A 12,730-nucleotide genomic window follows, 5' to 3' on the forward strand; every position below is an offset into this window, starting at 1 on the left:
AAAGCATTTGATGCCCTGAAGCCAGTGTTACAGATGGTTGATGTGGGTGCTTGGAATTAAATTTAATTCCTTTGCAAAAGCAGCAAATTCTTTGAACTGCTGAGCTACCTCTCTAGGTCCTAAATTTGAAATAATTTCAATATGTATAGGTATAGCACACATTGAATTCAAATTTATCTTTGATTTAATTCTATCAAATTAGTATATTTTATTTTCGAATGAGTAAATCCCTTTCTTGTACAAGTTCCATGTTAGATATGTTTCTATTTTGCATTGTTGTGCAGTTGTATGCTCTAACTGGAGAACACAGGATTTAAAAGTAACTGATCACATAGTCAATCAGGTATTAATCATAAATTTTCCTGTAGACAAAATTTGCAACAGATGTTTGGAAAGCCATATAGATAAGATCCCAGAGATTCCCATGGATGCATGATTGCTTCAATAGCAGAAATTTCTGCTTGTGGTAGTCTATTAAGTCTTCTCAATGTATCTACAAGATCAACACCAAGAGGTTCAGCCAACTGCACATTGAATATATTTGTAAGGTAAAAGCTTGTGTATGAACTGAATGCATACAGGTATGCTGTTCTTATCATCATTTCCCAAGTGATAGTGTAGAAGAGCGGCCTTTTCTTATGTTCATGAGAAGCCACCTAGAGATAATTCAGAGTTATACAGAAATACTATAGACAGGATCCACAACCAGCCCTCACAGATATTACTACCATTACTACTCACAGCCACTACCGTGCTACAAGTTCATTCAAATATCTGAAAAAATAAGCCAATAAAAGCAAAAAAGACAAAACAATAAGATATCAGTAAACATATCAATTTATTTTGGTGTCATGTAGAAAAGAAATTTCAGAAATGATGAATAACCACTTTCCCTTGGTAAATAGAAAAGGTGCAAAGGTTAAAATTTCACCCAATGACACGCTCTTTATTCTGTATTTGTCACTGAGTATACAAATGAATGTTTTAGCATCATTTCTGTCTCTTTTCAATAATAATTAGAACTATCCTGCAGAGGGCATCACCATGACTGTTGACATATGATGAGACACTTACATAAGGTCTACTCATAGACAGTTCAGGAGTTGGGGCCACAACTATTTTCATTAAGGTGCCACTTTGTACAACATTCAAAATCCATTAAGTGAAGCTATATTTAATAAAGTTATTCACAGCTGAATGATAAACATTGTCATTTCTACTTTATCCAATGACAAATTCAGTGTGTTCCCTACAATCTTTATGTTCATTCATAGCAAAGTAATTTTTATGACCTTAATTTTTATTAGTAAATATTAAAATGTACATGTTTATCAAGCATCATAACTAAACCTCTTCCAGTAATATTACCATTTTATAAAAATTATTTTGAATTAAACTACATAAGAATGGTAGCAAAACTTTGACCTTATAAATGTATTATTTTCTTATGTGGAATTATTCTTGTTTAAGAAATAAATTCCCCTAACATTTTTGATTTTTCACAGTGTCAGTTGAAGTAGAACTTTAAGATCTCTTCATTACCAGAAAATTTCCTCATTGTTTATTATTTCTCTGAGAATTTTATGCAATGAATTTTGATCATATTCAGCCACTCTACCCACTCCCCCCATTCCACCCCACCAAATTGTGTGTCCTTTGATTAAAAAGTTCCATGTCTAATGTATGCTACACTTATACTGAGGAATGTGTTTACTTCATTTGAATTTTAAAGGAATTGTTCATTTTATTTTAAAGGGATATTTTTAAAGGCACAGTACAGAGTGGGTATTTGGCCATATGCAGAACAAACTTCTTTAATGACAGAATGGACACTTAAATATAAAGCTGCAATCGCAATTGTAGATCTTCCAATTGTTGAGGCTTTATGGGTTAAGATATGTACTTTTTATCTGTAGCTTAAAGTGTAGACACATTTTGAAAATATCTCTTTGAATACCTTGTTCAACCTGGAGCATATTATCTTATTTGGCAGGATTTTCTGCATTGCTTCAATTTACACAAACTTCTTCAGTGAGCTAAATTCTGTTCCTCTTATTTAAAATGCAAATGGAGTACTTTTATATATTATTTTGGCTACTTTTAGAATTCCACAATTTTAATTTATTTTAAATTAATGGACAAAATTCCATGAATTTGTTTTTCATATCATGAGATTTGAGGTCAAATGCATAGAGGAGTGAAGGTTTTCTTAGTTTGGGCTTACATGGAAAGAGTCTTACCATTCTCTCAGGTTCCAGATGGAAAGAATTTGCTGCAAGCTACAGAAACCCAGAACAAACTACATTAAGCAAAAAAGATTATTTGTTGGCTCAAGGCATAATTGACCAGGTGGAGTTTGGACCTAAAGTATGTGTCATAATTAAAGCTTTGGCTTTGAGCTTAGAAAATTCTCTCTGTTCAGGATAACATTTTTATCTGTGGGAAAGTTATTCACACTAAACATAATCTTATCTGTCTGCTATGAATTTATTGTGGTCAATTTTTTTCATTATTTTTCTTTATAGCAGATACATCATTAGCAAAGGGCTTTCCTTTAGAAATAAATTCTGGAATTTACTGTCATTTTCATTTCTTTCTGAGGTAGCTAATATTTCATTTGTATAAAACAGATTATGATAACTACTGATTGATATTGTAGAGAATGCTTATGTGGTTGTACAAAATATTACCCCTTCTCACTGTTTGGATCATCAGTAAATTTTATGATCATGTCAAGTACGCAATTGAGTACTATTATACATGCATTTCTCCCAACACTCTACCTGATAATATATGCTTAAGGACTCACAACCAAACTGCAGCATCATTCAAATTATTGAAAATTGGTTGACAAGTCATAGAATAAGACAAATCTCCACCATGACAATTTGTACCTAGGCGAAGCCACACTATAACTATTAAACATCACACAAGTTCCATCTAGATTTTTGTTGTGAAACCTCATGACTAATCGAAAAGTTTTTCAAACATCAGGCTGATATGCATTCACACACACACTTGTACATGCCCACACATATATTTGCATATATGCATGTTCATAAACAACACTTAACACAAGAGCTGCCTCTTGTGTTAGGTTCCTTTTTCTTTTTTTTTTTTTAACCTTTATAAATTTTTAGCATTTTAGTGAAATATTGGCATACTGCCTAGGCCAAACTTATAACAGGACAGAGAGCATTGTTTATAAACTATACTCTTTGTTGATTTTATCATATTTTTCTCCAAGAATCATTTACTCAGATAATAAATATATTTTAATTTTAGATTATAGCTCAGTGGTAGAGTTGTTTGCTTAGGTCTTACACATACTAGGCATGGTACCACTATATTATACTCACACAAAAGTATTCAAAAATATAAAAACTAATAAAACCTCCAAAAATTAGCTGTTTATAAAAATGATCTTATGTCCATGCATACTTCTTCTATACTATTATATTTTTTATATGCATTGGGCTATATGTATATATGTACATACAATGAACCCTATTTTATCTGTTTGTATATACACAGACAATCAAAAAATTGCATACATTTTTAAAATGAAAGTGTTCATATAGAATAATGGCTAGGCATAATTAGTCTAACATATTTAGAAAGGTCATGAATATACAGAGATATTCTAGAACATAAAATGTTTTATGTTGATTAATAAGTAAGCATATTAATATGGAGGATAGTGACTATATAATTATAAAAGAGTAGTATCTAATAAATATAGACAAATATTTAGGGAAAATTACCTTGTCTTTTTCTTAGGGGGTAGGGTTGAATGAGGATTTCTTTATGTAGCCCTGGCTGTCCGAAAACTAGTTCTGTTGAACAGGCTGGTCTCAAACTCACAGAGATTCTGCTGCCTCTTCCTAATGAGTGCTGGTATTAAAGGCATGCACCACTGAAGTCTGGCCTACCTGGTCCTTAATAAAAATAATGATTATCTTTGAATCTCAGTTAAAATTTATGTTAGATTTTTCTTGTCATAGAAGAGTTTTATTTCTTTAAACAATTCTATAACATTTAGAGCAGAAGACTTGGACATTATTTTTTGTTACTTTTACTTGTATCTTAAGATTTCATACACTTTTTAAATTATTTGCTATATATCCTGATTTCAACCCTATGTTCCCAGTATCCCTTCACATAGCCCCTCACCCAGACCCCTCATTTTTTCCTCTGTGAAGTGGTACTTTCTAGGTACCAACCCATCCTAGCACATCACATTACTATAGGATTAAGCACTTCCTCTCCCAGTGAGACCAGACAAGATAGCCCAGTTAGGAGAACAGATTCATTTGCAGGCAATAGAGTCAGGGAAAACCACATACCACTTGTTGGGGACCCTTATAAAGACCATGCTTCATATCTGCTATATATGTACAGGGGGCCTAGGTCTACCCCTTGTATGTTCTTTGGTTGGTGGTCCAGTTTCTGGGAGTCCCCAAGGGTCTAGGTTAGTTGACACTGATTGACTTCTTTTGAAGTCTCTATCCTCTCTGGGTATCTAAATCCTTCCTCTAAATCTTCCTCAAGACTTGCTGAGCTTTATATAATGTTTGGCTGTGGGTCTCTGCATCTGTTTCTATAAGTTGCAGGGTGGAACCTATCAGAGGACAGTTATGTTAGGTTCCTGTCCATAAGCATAGTGGAGAATCAATGATGGGGTCTGTGCATAACTACAGAAGATGACCACATCAGGCTACATATTGCTGGGAGTCTCAGCTAGAATCATCATCATAGAATCCCTGGAGCTCCCCCATCCCAGGTCTCTGGAATATCCTATAGATGTCCACGCCACTCCCTGCTCACCAACTGATTTTTGTTAAATCTCCAGCTCCATCTCCTGAGCTCTCCTTTCACATGATGCACCCTCCCATCCACAGTTCTCCTCTTCATTTCCTCTCCCACCCAGTTTCCTTCCTCCATGAAACTTCTATGACTAATTTATTTCCCCTTCTCAGTGAGATTTATGCATCCCCCCTTCAGCCCTCCTTGTTATTTAGGTTCTTTAGGTCTGTGAATTTTTGTGTGGATATCCTGTACTGTTTGCCTAATATCCACTTATAGTTGAATACATACAATGCATATACTTTTAGTTCTGGGTTACCTCACTCAGGATAATATTTTCTAATTCCATCTACTAACCTGCAAATTTCATGATGTCCTTGTTTTAATAGCTTAATAATATTCCATTGTGTAAATGAACTACATTTTCTTCACCCATTCTTTAGTTATGAGATATCTGGGTGGTTTTAAGTTTCTACCTATTATGAATAAAGCTGTTATGATCATAGTAGTTCAAATGTCCTTGTTGTAAAGTAAAGCATCTTTTGGCCATATGTCCAGGAGTGTTAAAACTGGGTGTTGAGGTAGAACTATTCACAATTTTCTGAGAAGCTGCTAAGTTAATTTCCAGAGTTGTTATACAAGTTTGCACTCCCAGGAGCACTGGAGGTATGTTCCTTTTGCTACACATCCTCAGCAGCATATGCTGCCCCTTGAGTTTTTGATCTTAACAATTCTGATGGGTATAAGGTAGAATCATAGAGTTATTTTGATTTGCATTTGCCTGATGATTAAGTATATTGAACATTTTGTTAAGTGTTTTTCAGCCACTAGGGATTGTTCTGTTGAGAATTCTTTGTTTAGATTTGTATCCCACTTTTTAACTGGGATATTTTGTTTTTTGGAGTCTAACTCTTGAGTTCTTTCTATATTTTGGATATTAGCTCTCTGTCAGAGGTAGGGTTGGTGAGTATATTTTCCCAGTTTGTAGGCTGCTGTTTTTGTGTTATTGTAGGTGTCTGTAGCCTTTTCTTTTTATTTTTTTAGTGTCTGTAGCCTTACAGAAGCTTTTCAGTTTCATGATGTTCGTTTGTTAGTTGGTCGTACAATTTTAGCTATTGGTGTTTTGTTTAGGAAGTTGTCTCCTGTAGCAATGCATTCAAGGCCATTCCCCACTTCCTCCTTTTATTATATTCAGTGTGTCCAGTTTTATGTTGAGGACTTTGATCCACTTGGACTTGAGTTTTGTGCAGGGTGATAAATATGGTTCCATTTGCATTCTTCTATGTTCAGATCTCCAGTTAAGCCAGCACCGTTTGATGAAGATGCTTTCTCTTTTCCATTTTATGCTTTTGGTTTATTTTTCAAAAGTGAACTATGTGTAGATGTGTGGGTTTATTTCTATGTCTTCATTTGAATTCCATTGTTCAAAATGTTTCCATACCAATACTATTTATCTTTACTACTGTTGCTTTGTTACACAGCTTGAGATTAGGGATAGTTATACTTCCAGAAGTCCTTCTATTATACAGGATTATTTTAGATATCCTGGATACTTTTCCCTATATAAAGTTGAGAATTGTTCTTCCACAGGCTGAAAAGAATTGTGTTGGAGTTTTGATGGAAATTGATTTGAATCTGTAGATTGCTTTTGGCTAAATGACCATTTTTTTATTATGGTAATTATTTGGATCCATGAGCATGGAAGACCTTCCCATCTTCTGATATTTTCTTCAGATTATTTCTTCAGAGGCTTAGTATTCTTGTCATACAGGTCTTTCACTTGTTTGGTCACACCAAAGTATTTTATATTATTTGTGACTGTTGTGAAAGCTGTTGTTTCGCCTCCTGCTTATTGTTTGTATAATGATGGCTACTGATTTTTTCTTTTTGAGTTAATTTTGTATCCAACTATTTTGCTGAAGGCATTTGCTAAATGTAGGATTTCACTCACAGAATTCTTTGAGTCACTTATGCATATGGTCACATTATCTGTGACTAACGATACTTTGACTTGGTCTTTTCCAGTTTGTATCTCCTTGATCTTGGTTGGTTGTGTTCTTGCTCTGGCTAGAACTTCTAGTATTATATGGAAGGGATTCAAAGAGAATAGAGTACTTGTCCCTGACTTTAGTAGAAATTCTTTGATTTCCTCTCCATTTAATTTGATGTTGGCGTTTGGCTTGTTGTATATTGTATTTATTGTGTTTAGGTGTGCAGTTTGTTACCCTTTTGTTCTACAGATTTCAGTTGTGCTATTAAGCTTTTAGTATGATATCTCTCCAGTTTCTTTACAAAGGCACCTCAGTACTATGAACTTTCCTCTTAGCATTGCTTTCATAGTGTCCTATAAATTGGGGCATGTTGTGCTTTCATTTTCAGACAAAATCTAGAAAGTCTTTAATTATATTTTTCATTCTTTGACCCAGTGGTCATTGAGTAGGGAGTTTTTGAGTTTCTATGAATTTCTAGGCTTGTTTGTTTCTGTTGTTGTTGAAGTTCAACTTTAATCCATGGTGATCTGATAGGATGCAAGAGGTTATTTCAATCATTTTGTATCTGCTGATGCTTGCATTGTGACCAACTGTATAAAGTCTCTTGAGGTGCTAAGAACAAACTTTATTCTTTTGTGTCTGGGGGAAATATTTTGTAGATATCTGTTAGATCCATTTGATTCATAATCTCTATTAATTTAATTATTTCTCTGGTGCCTGTTTTGATGACCTGTCTGTTGGTGAGAGTGTAGAGTTGAAGTCTCCTACTATAACATATGTGCTTAAATGTGCAGTTTAAGCTCTATTAATTTTTCTTTTACAATTGTGGGTAATTTTTCACACGCAATTGATGTATATGAAATATCCTTCTCCATCTCTTTTGATTAGTTTTGGTTGAAAGCATATTTTATTAGAAATTAGAACTGCTACTCCAGCTTCTTCCTTGGGTATCTAACATATGTAACATATGGATGTTTAGATATCATTTAACCAGCCCTTAATTCTGAAATAATGTCTATATTTGTTCCTGAGGTATGCTTTTTATGCAGAAGAATGATATTTCCTGTTTTTATATCCACTGTTAGCCCATGTCTATTAACTGGGGAATTTTCTTTGAGCTGCAAACCTCTCCTTTTTCTGTTCCCATTATTCTTTGGTTTTGTCTTTTCCTTTTGTCCCAAATTCTCTGGATGTTTTATATTAGAAAAGTTTTAGATTGAGCATTTTCTTTGACTGAAGTATCAATCTTCTATTGTATCTTTTACACCTGAAATTTTCTCTTCCATCTCTTGTATTCTGTTGGTGATGCTTGTGTCTATAGATCCTCTTCTCTTTCTTAGGTTTTTCTTCTCCAGGATTGCCTCATGGTATGTTTTTTTATTGCTTCAATTTTCATTTTTTTATCTTGAACATTTTTATTCATTTCCTACAGCTGTTTGATTATATTTTCCTTTATTCCTTTATATTTATTTGTATCTATTTTAAAGGTCTCTACCTATTTGATTGTATTTTCCTGTATCTTTTGTTAAATAAATAATAAATTTTTATTGGTATCTATTCATTGAATAAGATAATGGGTTATATAAGGACATTTTCATACACATATATAAAGTTCTTGTAGATATTTCCCTTCACAACCTCTTATTCTCCTCTTCCTTTTCTCATTTTTTCTTATCTCTAGATTATTTATTTTTTCTTTTATTGGATATTTTGGTTATTGACATTTCAAATGCTATTCGCTTTCTTGGTTTCCCCTCTGGAAACCCCCTATTCCATCCCCCTCCCCCGCTTCTATGAGGGTGCTCCTATTTCTGTAAGGGGTTTATTAATTTCCTCTTTAAAGGCCTTTATCATCTTCATAAGGTCAGTTATAAGGTCATTTTCTTGTCTTTCAAGTGTGCTAGTTCATCCAGGGTTTGTTGTCGTAGGATGCCTGGATTTTGGTGGTGGAATGATGCCCTGAATTTTGATGATTATGTTATTACACTGGTCTTTAGCTATCTAGTTGTACCTGATTTTAGCAGTTCCTGATGGCACCAGGCCTCTTGGACTACAGCTTAGAGCTGGTTGTCATGGAAGCAGGCTTTTAGAAGAGTAAAACAAAGTTTCAAAATCTAAATTCTTTGCTACAAAGAATTCTCTGTTCTCCATCCAGGGTAATTTGTTCAGATTCACAGGTAAGTAAGACTGGCTGAGCAGTGTAAGACCCATTAAATTTAGACTGTTATGCTTCTCAAACGGGACAGATCTCTGCAAAACGCCCTGTCAACAGGATCTATGCATTCCCACTTGTCTTATAAAAAGTACACAATTACAGCCCTGAATTTCAACAAACTCTGAGAGGTTCCAGGGCTTCAGGGCTGGTGTTCTCACAACAGAGTGGCTGATTGTTGAATCTCGCAGGAAGTACCATGTGGCATCTTTGGTTTCTACTTTAGATATATTTAGTTTTACTTTTTGCATGTGTGTGTTTGCACATATGTATGTTTGTATGCCATGTATGTGTCCAATACCTAAAACAGATAAAAGAGAGGATGAGATTTGTTTATGCTGATTTAGACAGGTTGATAAAAGGAAGAGAGTCACTTAAGGATAAGTTCAGGCCTTGATGGCAGAGGGAGTCCAGCCTCTGTGGACTGAGTATTGAACAGCTGCTCTAAAGCATATTTATTGACTGTAACACAAAAGCTGCTTTTTTGGATAAAACGAGTCCTTCCTACCAAAGCCTATAGTCTAATCTTTATGTTTCCAGAAGGAAAGCATCATGCTTCTGTAACCTTCGTCCTTATTGTGCACTGTTTGAAGTACTCAATAATGCAAGACCCTCCAGGTGTACCAGGGCTGTCTTGCGACCAGAGTGATGCAAAGGCTATAGTGTTCCATCAGGCAAAGAAAAAAAAATCTCTGTAGATAATAGAAAACAAGTATTATTTTCTACAATGATTTCTTCCAGGTCAAAGAACATCTAGAAAACAACCATTCAACAACCATTCTTTCTTATATCTACCCCAGACACACTGATTCTACTGGATTTTCTGCTATAAGAATCCCCTCATCACAATTTGAGTGTTGCAAGCTGAACCCAAGTCCTCTGTTAGCACACAAAGCAGCTTACTCAGTACTTCATGCTTATGGAAGATGGGGATTTTAGCAAATAGATCGCCTTTGTTGCATAGAGAATGTTGTTTCTTAATGTGTTAGGAATGTGTGTTCATGCTCAGAATGTACTTTGATAATGGCTTTTCTTCGTTTTTGGGTTTTGTATTTTTTAATTAATTAATTTTTTTACACTCCATATATTATTCCACATCCCTGTCCATCCTCTGACTGGTCAGCATCCCATAACTCCTCCCCACCCCCTGTCTCTACATGGATGTCCTCAACCCCCATCCCACCTGACCTCTAAACATCATGGGGCCTCCAGTCTCTTGAGGGTTATGTGCATCATCTTTGAATGAACACAGACCCAGCATTTCTGTATTGCATGCATGTTGGGGGCCTCATACCAGCTGGTGGATGCAGGCTGGTTGGTGGTCCAGTGTTTGAATAATCTCAGGGGTCCAGATTAATTGAGACTGTTGGTCCTCCTACAAGATTGCCCTTCTCATCGGTTTCTTCCAGCCTTTCCTTATTCAACAACAGGTGTCAGCTGCTTCTGTCCATTGTTTGGGTACAAATATCTGCGTCTGATTCTGCTAGCTGCTTGTTGGGTCTTTCGGAGGACAGTCATGATAGGTCCCTTTTTGTGAGTGCTCCATAGCCTCAGTAATACTGTCAGGCCTTGGAGCCTCTCCTTGAGCTGGATCCCAATTTGGCCTGTCATTGAACCTTCTTTTCCTCAGACTTCTCTCCATTTCCATCCCTGTAATTCTTTCAGACTGGAACAATTATAAGTTAGAGTTAAGACTGGGATGGCACCCCTCTCCTTCATTTGATGCCCTGTGCTCCTGCTGAAGGTGGGCTCTATAAGTTCCTTCTCCCTACTGTTGGGCATTTGATCTAAGGTCCCTCCCTTTGAGTCCTGAGAGTCTCTAACCTCCCAGGATGCTGGTACATTCTGGAGGATCCCCCCAACCTCCTATCTCCTGAGGTTGCCTGTTTTCTTTCTTTCTGTTGGCTCTCAGGGCTTCAGTCCTTTTCCCTCACTCAATACCAGATCAGTTTCCCCTCTTTCCCAATAGTACCTCTCCCCCCAACTCCCTGTCCACTTTTCCTTCCAGATCCTTCCTTCCCTCCCACTTTTGACTGCTTTTTTTCTCCAACCAAATTGGGACTGAGGCATCCTCACTTGGGCACTCCAGCTTGTTGACCTTTTTGAGTTCTGTGGACTCTATCTTGGGTATTCTGTACTTTTTTTTTAATTGGCTAACATCCACTTATTAGTGAGTACATGCCATGCATGTCCTTTTGGGTCTGAGTTACCTCACTCAGGTTGATATTTTCTAGTTCCATCAATTTGCCTGGAAAACTCAGGATATCCTTGTTCATAAAGCTGAATAATATTCCATTGTGAAATTGAACCACATTTTCTGTATCCATTTTTATGTTTGTGGGACATGCCTCTGGCTATCACAAATAAGGCTGCTATGAACATATTGGTACACATGCTCCTGTGGCATGGTAAGGCATTTCTTTTTGGGAATATTCCCAACAGTGGTATAGCTGAGTCTTCAGGTAGATCTATTTCCTGAGGAACCTCCTGATTGATTTCCAGAATGTTTGTCCCAGTTTGCAATCCCACCAGCAATAGAGGAGTGTTCCTTTTTCTCCACATCCTCTCCAACATGTGTTGTCACCTATGGTTTTGATTTTAGCCATTCTGATTGGTGTAAGGTGGAATCTTGGGGTTGTTTTCATTTGCATTTCTCTGATCACTAAGGATGTTGAACATTTTTTTCCATGCTTCTCAGCCATTTGATGTTCCTTAGTTGTGCAATCTCAGTTTAGTTCTATAATCCATTTTTTATTTATTTATTTTTTTTTGTGATTAGCTTCTTGAGTTCCTTATATATTTTGGAAATTTGTTTGCAACCGTTTTGCCATCTATGATGCCGTAAATAGAAGTTTAATTTTAAAATCAGTTAAATGTTTATTGCCACACTCCTATAAATATATCATTACAAGAATAGATAGTTTGGAGCTGAGGGTACTGTAGTACAAAGATAAATTCAAGACTGGTAATTTATATCTATGTCATCTGCTTTATACACGGTAAAGAAATATTAATCTCCAGACATCTCCATCTGAAAATAAACTAAAGAAAAATCACCGTCTATACTTGAGAAAAATGCACTCAGGTGCAATTTTTTCTTAAAATTTTAGTACCACAATTTATATCACACACAACAGTTAACATATTATACTCATGTCATTTTTACCATGTAAAGTGCACACACACATACACACATACACACACACTCACACACAACCACAAACAGCTCATTAGAGTGGAATTATACTTGTAATATTTATTATGTGTTTCATGCATTGTATGGTAAAATAAAAATCTATATATACTACTCATGATAGTTGTAATATGGTTAAAAATGAAAAACTTAAATAATGTGAATTTTAAATTTTGTATTCACCTTTTAAATTGTGATTTCAAGAAAGAAAATTCAATAGCATGCTAATAGAATTATAGGAAACAGATGCTTTTGAAAGGTCTGTTCTGTAATCTAACTTTCGCTTGGAAAATACATTTGCTTAACTCAAAATTGCAGTAAAATACACAATCCCTGACTCTGAGCACATTAAGTATCATGGCACAAATATAGGAATGGTAACTTTAATATCTTAGTAAATTTCTCTGAGGCCTTGGTTACATTGAAATTGAATCTTTACTGATACAGTAAATACTGCTGAGTTTAGACAACATTAGATTTTGAATGTCTGTATACTCAAATGTTAATAGTTAATATTACCATCTTATC

The 12,730-nt window shown here is 35.4% G+C and overlaps 1 long non-coding RNA gene across 2 annotated transcripts in view; it reads left to right on the plus strand.

The window, feature by feature from the left end:
* The window catches only part of LOC116098286, a 38,301-nt gene that overhangs the window by 24,208 nt on the left and 1,363 nt on the right, over positions 1 to 12,730 (plus strand). Inside the window, exon 1 of one of the 2 annotated variants that reach the window (XR_004121785.1) lies at positions 8,925 to 8,974. The exons of the other annotated variant lie outside the window; for it this stretch is intronic. This is a non-coding gene — a long non-coding RNA (uncharacterized LOC116098286). Of the gene's footprint in view, positions 1 to 8,924; positions 8,975 to 12,730 lie in introns of those variants that run through there. 2 annotated transcript variants of the gene reach the window in all.

Source organism: Mastomys coucha, unplaced genomic scaffold (genome assembly GCF_008632895.1).
Source record: "Mastomys coucha isolate ucsf_1 unplaced genomic scaffold, UCSF_Mcou_1 pScaffold20, whole genome shotgun sequence".
Lineage (NCBI taxonomy): Eukaryota > Metazoa > Chordata > Mammalia > Rodentia > Muridae > Mastomys > Mastomys coucha.